The following is a 14,983-nucleotide window of genomic DNA, read 5'->3' as shown; positions in this document are numbered from 1 at the left end:
TTCTCTTCCAGTGACCAGTAAATAGTTGTGTTCTTGTTCTTACAATGCAGGAGCTGTTTTGTTGGTGTCCAGTTTGTTTTGGCGTAGATGCAATGTGACATAAAAAAAATCTCCTGGGCAAAAAAATATTTGTGTATAGTACTGCCCTTATTCCCATGCCTGTCTATCCCTTTGAATTTACCTGTTGATCCTGCCAGTTTCTTTAGTGCACTAGATTTCCAGTGGCATGCCAACATTTTGTATTTTTTTTGGCCAATACTGACCTTTCCTGTGCACTGTCAGCCCTCTGTTGCGCTTCTGCCTATCGGCACCACATTATGTTGTGGCTTATTGGTGCCTCCTATGACATGATGGGGGAAGCTCGGTGAAGAGGAGAGATTTCAGACAACGGCCGCAATGCCTATGCGGTGACGTCAACCATAGACTTACAATGGGCCATCTATTGTTGGCTGTCCCTCCTCTGCCCTGAAGCTGGTACTGGGAGCTGCTCACATGACCCTTTTTTTTCCTGTATTTTATCTGCATGTGATTGGTTATTTAATGCACTCTTGCAATTTGAGTGGAGAGTCTTAATTCCATCGGTAAATTAGACCTTTTTTCTAATCGAACAAATTGCCTGGCTAACTCCAGTCTTGATACTTGGAGTCACTGACCGGAAAAAAAGGTATAGATTAGAAACACAGAAGTCAGAATCTGTGTACATATTTTTTTTTTTTTATCTTTGCTCCATGGCACAGCAAGTATTACAGCTACTGGGTCAGCATCACCTCCAGGATTGGAAGGAGAGGTCGGATAGGGCAGTGTATATATATATATATATACATACATACATACATACATACATACATACATACATACATACATACATACATACATATTTCCTTTTAGATGGGACCAAAAAAAAAAACATTTTAAAGTGATGACAGGCTGTGTGTAAAGTTGGTTACCTTTACAGCCCTGCTGTTTATATCCGGCACCAAAGGGTTTCGTCATTGATTTTTCTCTTCTAGCTGCTACTGTGCTAGAATTGTGTCAACGTATTGATTCCAATTAAGGAATCCTTCAATGCAGACAGGTGAGAGCAACCTCTCAAGCCTGTATCTAAAAACAATGCTACAAAGGTTGTTGTTTTTTTAACAAAAATCTGCTTTTTTAACAAATTATTTTAATAACTGTAAGCTTTTAAAACTGTAGCAGAAAGACTATACTTTACCATGAGGCACTTGCATAGCTCCCAAATTTCGAGGGACTGTGCCCGATTTGGTGCAATGTCCCTCTGTCCCTCATTCCTCCATTTGTCCCTAATTTTGGTCTGATCTATATAGTTGTGTATAAAATTCACTTGTTATTTATCAAAAAGTGTTTTTCAGTGCTAAACCTTTTATCCGATTTTCTAAATTGCTGCATTTGTAAATTCCAAAAGCCAATATAAAGGAATAGTGGTAAAAAGGCACTTGTGGGTTTAATCAATCTTGTTGTTTTTGTACAATTCTCCTTTTTAAGGGGGTGTGTCCTTTACCCCTTCATCATACTTTTGCTGATAGGTGTCCCTCATTCCCACCTCAAAGTGGGGAGGTATGCACTTATATTCGATGATATTGCTAATGTAGTGAATGTGTGTGTGTGTGTGTGTACATACATACATACATACATACAAGAATTCATCAACCCAAAAGCTCAATCTTTGAAATTGAAGGACTGTTAAATCCATTAAACCTCTTGATCTTTATCACAATATGTATTGCCAATAATGTGAAAAACGAATGACCTAAAGCAATATTGCTTCACTAAATGTTGCAATAATTATTACATTAGATGACCTTTTGTTTTTAGAGATTCATGAACACAAATCCCAGGGTAGAAATCACATTCCTAAAGCATTGCTATGAACAAGTGGTATAAAGCTGTTATCCAATTAAAATAAAAAATACATTTTAATTAAAAAATACTGTATATTAAATATACAGGTAGCTCTCCAGTGCATGCAAATTTCCCCATGTTTTGTCTCTTTGATAATGCAAGTACAGAAAAAGATGCACCTGTGTCCCTGAGGAATGAGCTACCTCCACCATACCTGCCCTTGTATATTTATTATTTTGCTGGCTAGCTGGTAAGTATGCTCAAATACATTTTTGCATTGGTTTCAAATAAAGGGGAATTAAAAAAATAATGCAAGCTACCGCATCCAAGTCTTGGTATGTTGCAATATATTTTAGTTCTTGGGATTAGATGCACGTTAAATTCCTTTTCACCCATGTCCATTTTTTTGCAGTGAAACCTGAATTTTACTAAATAAAATGCATTTTGTGTGTATATAGCTCAATATTTTTATGACTGCAGTTTACTGTTTTTTTAAAGGGAATGTGCAAGGGTAAAATCATACATGTGTGCATTAATGTATATGCTGCAACATAAGTGCATAGATGTGAATGGGCCTCTAATTAGTATGACATGACTACTCGAATGCCCTACATGGGGAGGGGGGGGGGTGTCCAAACTGCGGCTTAAGACGGCTATGAATGCGGCCCACACAATTGCAAACTTACTTTAAAATCGGGGGGGGGGGGGGGGGGGTTTGCAAATGCATGCGACTGAAGCAGAGTAAGTTTCTCTTTACTGGACTTTTTTAGAAGTTTTATCTTTCCAAAGAAAAATATCCCACTATTTATAATCGCGCCTTATTCAGGTCATCGGTGTTTGGCAGCACCTATATTTGTGAGCAACTATTTTCATGGATGAAGCACAGGAAGGGCAAAAGTAGAACCAATATATCGGAGTATATTGAGAATTCATTAAGAATTGCTACGCTACTCCATTAAACCAGACATTAATGTGTTCGTTTTATCAAAAACCTTGTCAACTATCACACTAGTTTTATGTAACATGTTACCACTTTTTTTTTTTTTTTTTTTTTTTATAATAAAAAAATATTCATCTCATTGACATTCTTTTCTTTATCTGATTGTTCACTTGTGATCTGCCTGGCTTTTCCTGCTCATCAGCTATCCTTATTTGTGTGTTTTTATGTGAGGCCCAAAAAATTTCATCCCCTTCAAATGTGGCCCAGGAATGTCAAATGGCTGGACACCCCTGGGCTACACAGCCTCTGTGGTTTACACAGATCCCAGTGTGCTACATGTTAAACATGCATAAATTAAATCCTATTTGAGTCCAGAAACACAAATATGCTGTATATAATATAATCGGTAAAAAAAAAAAAAAACTGTGTTTTATACAATATCTCTTCTGCAATGAAATGGTTACCCACTTGTTTCCAGTTGCACTGAGCTGCAAAGGTGCAGATCGATTGACATTCTGGCACTGTACCTGTGTTCTGGAATGGCTGTATTCCTGCGCAGGAGTGATGACGTTCATACCTCCTGACAGTGCCCGGGATTTGATGTGAATCTGGAACTTGGTTCCAGTGACTTCTCTGGTGGGGGGCGCACTAGCATAGGCACTGATTGACTCGGCCCGCAGCTTGTGTGAGTTGTATGGGGTACCACACGCCATGATCCAGTTCCTGCATTGCTGCTGACATCTTCCAGTAAGTTGCCTGTCACAGTAACTTTCTGCCCCAGGGGAATGGGGCCCACTGTTCTCAGACCCACACTGCACCCATGAATGAGACCAGTCCGATGGGCTGCAACAGCACCTGTCGTTTCCGGCTGTGGGCTGCTGTCATGGCCACTGTATGGCTCTACCTACTGTACCTGACGGTTATGTGGCTTCTTTGTGGCTCAGATTCCTGTCTGTTAGTTGTATGTCTCTGCATCCTGTCATTGCCGGCTGTGTGGCTCCACCTCCTGTCACTGCCCACTATGTTGGCTTATCTCGCTATCGGCTGTCTGGCTCTGCCTGCTGTCACTGCTGGATGTGTGACTCCACCTCCTGTCACTGCTGGTAGGGCGACTCCTGTCAGAGGATGCTGTGTGACTCCACTGGCAGCCACACACAGATCCTATTGTTGGAGTTGTAGGCAGATGGAGGGGTGGAATCGGCATCTCTGGTGCAGTTGGATGGCTGATGGCATCTGAAGCCCAGGACAAATTGTATCTCCCATCCCGATCTTTCTGATCTGAGGTCTGTGAATTTGTGGAGGGGTGGGTGGATTGTTCAGAGATGTGACTGTGGCAGATTGAGTCTATACCCAAGTACAATCCCCCCCCCCCACCATTAGTCTGTGCCCAGTGCTTCTCTTTGCCTTTTATCGATTGGCAGCTTCCCTCTCACCAGCTTCATTTATTTTCTGTTGTATAAAATATCACTTGTACCCTTTCTCAATTAATCTAGCTTCCATTAGTTTGGCCTGCTGTTCATAGTCTTTCTCTGTAAAATGTCTCCTTAGACTTATTAGTTGACCTTTTAGGTATATTGATCAGCTGTAGTTTATAGTGCCAACTATTCATGGAGAGATGGCTGTCCCTACCCACAGGTTGTGTTTTTGTCCTCAATACTCCTCTTTCCAACCCGATCTCCAAATCTAGGAACTTAATTCTACTTTTATCAATCTCCTATGACAAACTATATATATTTTCTATTGGTATTAAGATTCTGTCTGAAATGTAATAGGCTGTCTTTATCTCCAGCCCTTACAATAAAGATGTCATCAATATATCTTCTGTACATTAACAATTGATCTGGTCTGTTATGATTTGCTTCCTACTGAATTTATGCCATTTACAATTGATCTCACAGTCTGATTGTTCTGATTCAATTACTCTAAATGTATTGTAGCCAGGGGTCTGGAAAATGGCCAGTCAACTAGCATTTTCAGAAGGGCCACACTGGCAGTCTCAGTTCTGTACTTATCATTTTTTTTTCTTTGTATAAAAGCATCTCCCTTTATGAAATGTGTGTATGTATGCCATGGCACTGTTTACTCCCACTGATGCCAGAAAAATGTTCTATTCCTGCTGGCCACAGTCCCCCCCCCCCCCCCCCCTCAAGTCTGAAGGACAGTAAACTGGCCCTTTGTTTTAGAATGTTTGGAGACCCCTTTTCTATAATCAAACTACATTTTCCATCATGCTTCTGAATTGCATTGAATGTGAGGGTACACTAGGCCTGTATGTGTTAAATGTGAACAAACCCACTTCAACATAAATCACGCCCCTCATTCTGCAGCCAGCCATACTATTCAGTAACACACAGGAGGATAGGTAGGTTACATCCTTATAAATGCAAAGCATGTTTGCAGTCTACCCCTCCAGCCACAACATGCGATAAACCTATTGCCCTTACTTGCTTTATGTAATCATTGCTAAGCTGTAGACCTATGCCAAGTCCTAATTGGCCGGGAGGAGAAGCGACCGCCAGGACTCGGGAGGAGACACAGGAAAGGAAGCCACCAAAGCCGCAACCTGGATGCCATAAGTGCGGGGCTTGCAAGGGGCCTGGCAGGCAACAGATGAGTGAAGCGGTGGGAGGTGGTTGGCTGGCTGGGGGGTGGATGTGGGAGGTGGCCCCCCCCAAGAAAATTGAGCACTGCTCTCCACATTATACTTATTTTTTTCACTGTTCTCAGCTTTTGAAGATTCCCAGTGTTAGAAAAGCCAAATATATAATGACCTGAGTTATTGTCACTCCTAATTACTTCAATACCTTTAGGGCTGGACCTATGTAGTGTACCTGTTTCAAAAAGCGTCAATAAGATTTACTATGTTTTATCTGGTGTCCTCTAAGTGCCCTTATGTACAGATGTATGAAGAAATTGTGTTCCTCATCACATTATTATTAAAAGCAAGTACTACTAGATGAGTGCAATTATTATTTGTTTCTTCAGGTATATTTGCTTTCCCAACATTGGGAAAGGGTAGGTTGTTGTGCTTTTTTGGTGATTACCAATTTTGGCGTATTAATATATTTTTTTCCAACTTAGACCATGAGATCTCCTATTATTATCTTACAATTCATTTTTGTTTAAATCATGTGGATAATCCTTCATGCTCTTGAGCCTGTTTGACATGTTCATTATGTAAATATCTGTTTTTTCATGTGCAGGATGTAGGCAGCATACATCTTTTCATTTATTGTCTTTAACCTCCCTGGCGGTATGATTATGTCTGGAATTACGTACCAAAAGCGGTACAATTATTTTGCAAGGAAATTTGGCGTTTTATACTGTAGGCCTGTAATTTTTAGAAATAACTCACTTAAATCTGACCAAGCAAGAGTCTTGTAGGCATCCCGGGTATGATTTTTTTTTTTAAAACAAAACTATAAATTATAATATAATAAATAATTATAATTAATTATAACAAATAATAATATAATTATAATAAAAATTATTCAATAATGTAATCAACTCAAAATCACTGAAATTTGCTCATTTGCAGAATTGTCGCTGTCATTATTTTTTTTTTTTTTATGACGAATTTCCCCACAAATCGCTATCACACAATTCTGCAAGTGATTATCATTTATTATCGCTGTTTTCTAGCTGATCTAAAACCATTTTTGACATAAAGGGACACTTTTGGACAATCTACAGTTTTTAGGCAGAAAGAACAGTTTTTATTATATAAAAGTACATGTAGTACACTGGGCAGACCACTAGGGACAAGGGGGGTGTGTATTTTTTACATACAGTACTGTAATCTATAAGATTACAGTATACTGTATGTAATGTGTTTGTTTACTTTTTTGAATTTGGCGCCGTTCTCCGCTCCCGTGCGTCGTAACGTCGCAGGGAACGGAGATCGGCGGCACACGGGGACACTGTGAATCGAGCGAGGAGGTCCCGCTCGCTCACACAGTGGGGTGGAATCGCTGGATCCAGGGACAAGGTAAGTAACTTGCCTGTGGATCCAGCGAGAAGGTAAGCCGCGCCACTGCACACTCTGCACGTCCAGCCCGAGCGTGACTCGGGGTTACCGATCCTAACATGAAAAACCAACCCCGAGTCACGCTCGGGTTTACCGCCAAGGGGGTTAAAGGGGTTGTGAAGGTAACATTTTTATTCCCTAAATAGCTTCCTTTACCTTAGTGCAGTCCTCCTTCACTTACCTCATCCTTCGATTTTGCTTTTAAATGTCCTTATTTCTTCTGAGAAATCCTCACTTCCTGTTCTTCTGTCTGTAACTCCACACGGTAATGCGAGGCTTTCTCCCTGGTGTGGATAAAGCCTCTTGAGGGGGGAGGGGGCGAGCAGGAGGGAGTGTCAGGACGCCCACTAACACACAGCTCCCTTCTCTATCTGCAAAGTAGAGAGTGTCCTGACTTGCCTGCTCGCCCCCTCCCCCCTCAAGAGGCTTTCTCCACACCAGGGAGAAAGCCTCACATTACTGTGTGGAGTTACAGACAGAAGAACAGGAAGTGAGGATTTCTCAGAATAAATAAGGACATTTAAAAGGAAAAATTGAAGGATGAGGTAAGGTAAGGAGGACTGCACTAAGGTAAAGGAAGCTATTTAGAGTTTTTTTTTTTTTTTACCTTTACAACCCCTTTAAGAAAGGTGTATGTATGGCATGTGATGTCTCCCATTAGACACTCAATCATCTCTTGAATGAAATGTTAGGCCCATGTGACATCTCCTGCAAGCAGTATAACAATAATATGGAGAAGGGGGGGCTGTGGCATGATGTGTTCCAGGGTGTAGCCCCAAACTAGACAACTATTAGTAGGAGACAGAAGTAGAAGCCTGCTAAAAGTAAATATGCTCTATTGCTCATTATGTATCTTGTTATTTGCAATTTTTATTTGCATTTTTTGTTGGAAAAAAAATATTTTAAATAGCAACTTGAAAAAAAGTTAAACCGGTATTGTACTAATTCTCCTCTTTTAATATGTTAAACATTAAATGGCATTAAAATACCCCAGAATTGGTAATCACACACCCACACAACCACCTACCCTTAAAAACAAATTGAGCATAAACAAAGGACACCTGCAACTTATCAAAGCCCTTTAAAAGCCTTAAAACAATATTAAATGCTATTGGAAAAGCAAAGACAACGGGGTTGATTTACTAAAACTGGAAAGTACAAAATCTGGTGTAACTGCATAGAAACCAATGGGCTTCCAGGCTTTTTTGTCAAACCTTAATTGAACAAGCTGAAGTTAGAAGCTGGTTGGTTACCATGAACAGCTGCATCAGATTTTGCACTCTCCAGTTTTAGTAAATCAACATTGTGTGCTGATGCATCCTCAATGACCACATCAAGCGAGAATTGATTCCTCAAGAGCACATGGGATATTGGACCGCAAGTTTAACCATTTTAATTTAGTCTGAATTTTGTGTTTAAAAAGATCCCGGTGATGCATAGTTCTAATAATAGTCTGGCCTGTTTTTAGAGACAGAAATATTTATTTTCCTGTAATGGAATTACATAACGAATGTGAGTGAACAGCCTAATAACTGGTCTGTCCCTATGCCCAATATGTTACAAAACCAATCTCACATTCTTCGTTTCAATTTGTTTTTATTAGATTTTTTAAAACATAAATATAATTTACATTACGTTATCGATAAGCATACAAAAGGATTCCACAGTTAAAATAGATTCAACATTTCATACACATAAATCACAACAATAAACAATTACACATAACACAACAATATGGATCAATCCTGCCTCCTCCTAATCTTTTACTCTCTCCTCCACCTTTGCCCTCTCCTCCCCGTCTCCCCCACCCAAGGAAGAAAGACCAAAAAGGGAAAAAAAAAAGGGGGGGTAGGGGATTTTAGGTGCTGAGTGCCCGCAATCTCACATTCTGTATATGAAAATCTAAAAAAACTCCTCTCGATCTTTCAACCCATCTTCACTGTTAGCATTCTAATTATTCTCCTACTGCAAATCTTAAGTAATGTACAGGAAAGACTTTGCATTCTTCTGTTTTTATGTTTTTTTTATTTTTTACAGAAAATCAGTTAAAACTCATTAAAGGGAAAATGTATTTTAGATGGGATGCCACATCCTTATTCAAATTGATTCCATACAGCGGTGGCATGGAGCCTATCTGATATGCCTGCATGGTTTATTTTCTTTTATAATGTGTGGCTGTATATATACACACTATGGGGTAGATTCAGCAGAAAGATCAGCAGATCTTTCTGCTGGCATAATGTATGTCATTTACGTTACGCCGCTGCAAGTTTTTCAGGCAAGTGCTTTATTCACAAAGCACTTGCCTGTAAAGTTGAGGCGGCGTAGCGTAAATCACCCGGCAGAATTCAAATTTGGCGAGTAGGGGGCGTGTATCATTTAAATGAAGCGCGTCGCCGCGCCGAACAAACTGTGCACGCGGCGGGCGCGACTGAATCCCAGTGCGCATGCTCCAAATGACGTCGCAAATCGTCATGCTTTCGACGTGAACGTAAATGACGTCCAGGCCCATTCACGGACGACTTACGCAAACGACGTAACTTTTTCAAATTCGCCGCGGGAACGAAGGCCATACTTAACATAGGATACGCCTCATATAGCAGGGGTAACTATACGCCGGGAAAAGCCTGACGTAAACGTCATAAATGTACTGCGTTGGCCGGGCGTACGTTCGTGAATTTGCTTATCTAGCTGATTTACATATTCTAGGCATAAATCAGCGTACACGCCCCTAGAGGCCAGCGTAAATATGCAGTTAAGATCCGACGGCGTAAGAGACTTACGTCGGTCGGATCTTAGTCAAATCTAGGCGTATCTGATTCTATGAATCAGGCGCATAGATACGATCGGCCGGACTCAAAGATACGACGGCGTATCAGGAGATACGCCGTCGTATCTTCTCTCTGAATCTACCCCTGTATTGTCAAGAGTATTTGGACGCCTGCCTTTACACACACATAAACTTTAATGGCATCCCAGTCTTAGTCCGTAGGGTTTTAATATTGACTTGGCCCACCCTTTGCAGCTATAACAGCTTCAACTCTTCTGGAAAGACTGTCCACAAGGTTTAGGAGTGTGTCTGCGAATGTTTGACCATTCTTACAGCATCGCACAAGGTGATTAGGGTGTTCCAGGCTCACCTGGCACACCCTGTGCACGCACACACACACACATATAGACATTTATATATATGAAAAATAGATGTATATGGGAATGATCTGAACTGAACGGAAGACAGAAGTCCAGTTGGATGTAAACTGATCAGTTTACATCTGTATTCCATTTTTCATAATGGTGCAGATAATGCCCATGCACTTAAAGCGGAGTTCCAGTCCCCCAAACACTCTTCATTTGTTCAAACATGCAGATTAACAATTACAACATGTCATATGTTTTGCAATTTTACTTACTTTAAAAATAGTTTTGTACCTACTGATCTCGGAAGCAGGCAGGTTCCATTTAAGCTGTGGGCAGTTGAAGCCCTCCTGTCTTCATTTACGGGATTTCCTCCTGATTTCGCACATGCGCAGTAATGCTGCTGCATGGTTCTCCATCTTTCCGACAGGTTGCCATAGCAAGGTCGGTGTAGGCGGAAGTTCCCGCCCCATTGCTATGGCAACCTGTCAATCAGACACGTCCACGCCATTTACTGTCTGTAAATAGATTTTGTCATACATGACGCCGCTATCCCAGGAGCCCTTGTGAATCGCCTAGTGACGTAATCGCCTAGGCGGGGAATTGACAGAAGTGCAGGTGAAACCCTAGCAAAAAGGTTTTTACATGGCAGGAAAAAAAAAATGTCCATTAGTAAAAGCATGATCCATGGATATGCAAGTGAAATAAAGTATAAAACATGGGTGGAACTCCGCTTTAAGTGTTACTGACCTTCACAGTATACAAGCCCTCAAACTAACCTTATAGGTTTAAATACCAGAGCCTATTAAACCATTGACATAAATGTTGTTAATTGTGTGTAAAGATTTTGTTATGTGGTAAAGAAGCAGTGGAATGCCTGTGTAGCACTTGGTGTGCAAAGGTTAAAATGATCCAGTTTCTATGTAGAAAACATAATCTTCCAATGGCAGATCTCTCAAACTCTGTGTCCTATGTCTGACAGTAATAGGTTGCAAATGCTCCTGTAGAGAATAGAGAACAGCTGCAGAGACAGACCTGACCTGAGGAAGGGATGCATTCCTGCCAGACCACTAACCACTGGTAGTGACATCTATTTTGACCTTAACATGTCTTCTCACACCACTCACAACTAGCTATTAGGATTGTGCAGTCTGATCTTAATATTGCATTTTTTAAAATGTTTCTCTTATTAATAATATTGTATTTGCACATACTGTATGCCAAATCAGTAAGTGCCTATACTAGAAAGTAAAATCCATAGATTTGGAAGATTCCTATGGATGACATGAGGATGGTCAAAGTTCCTCCTTCCACTGCTTATCTTGGTCTTGCAAAAGAATCCTCGTCATCAGTAACACCAAAGGACATCTAGGAACCCAGACCTACTCCAGATTTGTAGAGCATAAACACACACATGTGTTATAAGAGAAAAACTTGCGCGCTACTATGCTCAAATTTTTAAGTAAATATAAACCATCAGCCTCCAGTGAATATAGTGAAAATGAACTCAGAAAAAAATATATATATACTACATGTATAGTGACTGTGAATTAGCTGCAACCATTTAGAAGTGTACTCAAAAGACACTGCGTAATAAATGTAAAAGAAAAATATGGGAATGGTGCGCTTATTCAATAATGTGCCATAAAGTAATATACTCAAAGAAAAAATATGATGAGTATCCAAACATGCAAATAAATAAATAAATGTAAATAAAGTCCAACTAAGGCTGGGTTCACACTACTACACTACGTTCAGGCTGGGTTCACACTACTACACTACTTTCATCCTACTTTGCTCTGCTACATTGGTCCTACATTTATCCTACATTGGTCCTACATCCATCCTACTTTCATGAACAGGATACTACTTTGGTCCGACTTCAATGATATTCAATGGGCCTGAAGTATGATCAATGTAGGACCAAAAGTAGTACAGGGAGCATTTTCAAAGTCGGACCGACTTGTGTAGGACGCTACAAGACGCTCTCATAGGGAAACATTGAACACAGAGCAAAGTAGGATGAAAGTAGTGTAGTAGTGTGAACCCAGCCTTTAGCCCAATGGTAGGAGTTAGTTTATATAAAGGCAAAAATCTCATAGAAATAACTTGATAGAAGAAAAAACAGATAAAATATCTATCCAAGCATCGACTGTTAAATATTATGAATTGGCCGCTCACCTCCAACAATGACCCAAGGGTCAAACAAGGCTCATCAGATAGTCAGATAAGGAATCCTGCTGATGGATCTGTAAAGGCATCTAGGTTCCAGGCGAAGACGAAGAACTACTTCCAAAACTTGGCATCAAAACATCTTGGGTAATTCCACATATAGAGGAAACAGCTCCACTCAAAGGAATGGCACTTCTTGTATAAATGGCGCTCAAAGGAAACAAAGAACAGCCATAGTGCAATATTGCTGAATGAAAAGTAAATTTATTTAGTAAAAAAACTGCTTCATCAAGTAAGGATAAAAACCGCAGAGTAGTGACACACAGGCCTCCTCACCGTCCGTACTTCTGTTAAAACACCACCGGAACTGACGTTGCAAGGCTCCACCCGACGTGTTGCATCACTGGTCACGTAACTTCCTCAGGGATAAACGCACACTTGACTTCTTGTCTCTGTATTAAAATGCGTACTTGCCAACTGTTCCACATTTGACACATATGGAAGCTTTGGGAAGAGCTCAGCATATACAGATATATCATCTATTCGATGATTGCAAGTTAAAAAAAAATTGAATGTTGTTGTGATGGAGAAGGTGTGTAGCACTCTTTGGAGTCTTTAGACACCTTATTATCTGCAAGATAGTTCTTGTTGGAAGGCTGTCCTCAACTGACTATCCAATCATGTGAAAGGAAAATTAAAACTAAAGGTGAAACGCACTAGTTACAGGAGTTAAATGGACAATGCAATTGCATCTATGTATGCTGTATATCTTATGATGTTTCACTTTTTGATTGTTTTATGTTATACTGCCCTTTGGCAATTTTTTAACTACACATAATTTTCCATATTTTTTCTACTTTTGTATCACGTCATCTTCTCCTTCTTCATTTTTGAGTTCCTGTATTGTTCCTAAAAGATGCATTTTGAGGCTAGGAAAAAAATATTATCTTTCATCAATTAAACACTACAATGCCAACATCTACCACATTACATTTTTTGCCTCAACCCTCTGCGTGAGTTTCGTCAGATTTGGTGACCCGTCAGAATTGGTAACAGAAGTGACGTTCCATCGCCGCCATCTTGCTACACCCCACACTCCTCCATAGTAAGGATACTCTGAGAAGGGGGGAAGCAGACATCTTGTTACACCCACTGAAATTTTCCAATTTACACCTATTTTTAACAGGAAAGTTAGTTTGTCTGACTGGTTAGATATTGAATTTTAAAAGCAGCAAACTTCTGTCAGATTAGCAAACCTGTGAGATGAGCAGGCTTGCCGCTGCTTTTAAAATTCAACATCATAACAGTCAGACGAAGTTCTAAGTACTGGGTTTCAGTATATAAACTCACTTTACTGTTAAATATAAGTGTAAAAGGCAAAACACCGGTGGGTGTAACAAAATGTCCGCTTTCCTCTTCTCAAAGTATCCTTACAATGGAGTGTGGGGTGTAGCAAGATGGTGGCGACGGAACGTCACTTCCGTTATCAATTCTGACGGGTCGCCATATCTCGTCAAACGCCTGCAATAAAGATATCTGTGAATATCAAGTATTTAATGAGTTTAGCTATATGATGAAGACTATCTGCATTGATAGTCTTTGTTGCATTCAGGCCAGGCATAGAGGTCTTGGGAAAGGATAAGGGCCAGATTCTCGTAGATCGGCGTATTTTTGTGCGGGCGTAACGTATCCTATTTACGTTACGCCTCCGCAACTTAGACGGGCAAGTGCTGTATTCTCAAAGCACTTGCTCCGTAAGTTGCGGCGGCGTAGCGTAAATAGGCCGGCGTAAGCCCGCTTAATTCAAATTTAGAACAGGGGGGCGTGTTTTATGTAAATAACTTGTGACTCAACGTGATTGACGTTTTTCACGAACGGCGCATGCGCCGTCCGTGGAATATCCCAGTGTGCATTGCTCCAAAGTACGCCGCAAAGACGTATTGGTTTAGACGTGAACGCAAATGACGTCCAGCCCCATTCACAGATGACTTACGCAAACGTTGTAAAATATTCAAAATTCGACGCAGGAACGACGTCCATACTTAACATTGGTATGCCACCATATAGCAGGGGTAACTTTACACTGGGAAAAGCCGAACGTAAACGGCGTATCTGTACTGCGTTGGCCGGGCGTACGTTCGTGAATTCACGTATCTAGCTGATTTACATATTTCTAGGCGTAAATCAGCGTACAAGCCCCTAGCAGCCAGCGTAAATATGCAGTTAAGATCCGACAGCGTAACAGACTTACGCCGGTCGGATCTAATAGAAATCTATGCGTAACTGATTCTAAGAATCAGGCGCATAGATACGACTGCCCAGACTCAGAGATACGATGGCGTATCTGGAGATACGCCGTCGTATCTCCTTTGAGAATCTAGGCCTAAGTCACTATTACAGCAACTAAGTCACATAGTGTGAAAAATACAAAATACAAAATACAATAAAATACAGTACCCATTTTCAGTAGAAAGTATAAAATCACCGTGCAAGACTCTAGCACTCTTCTCATGCTAAATCAAACCAAGTACATTATGCTTCTGACCACACAGCCATACAGGGATCAGTTTCCAGAGATATGGAAACATAAAACTAACTCCGAAGCTCAGAGAAAAGTTCTAGAGATGAGTTCTTCTGCAATCTGTCAGACCAATGGGACCGAACTGCAACATTTTATTGGTTTCACATCATAACAATTAAGCAGCAAAACTAAGAAACGCCTCTCTAAGAAAATGTTCTATCTGCCACCCATGAACATTATCCACTTCAGCCCCGGAAGAATTGGCTGCTCAATGACCAGGCCATTTTTTGCAATACGGTACTGCATCAATTTACCTAACAATTGCGCA

Source organism: Rana temporaria, chromosome 2 (assembly GCF_905171775.1).
Source record: "Rana temporaria chromosome 2, aRanTem1.1, whole genome shotgun sequence".
Lineage (NCBI taxonomy): Eukaryota > Metazoa > Chordata > Amphibia > Anura > Ranidae > Rana > Rana temporaria.
Note: the sequence above shows the minus strand (reverse complement) of the source record.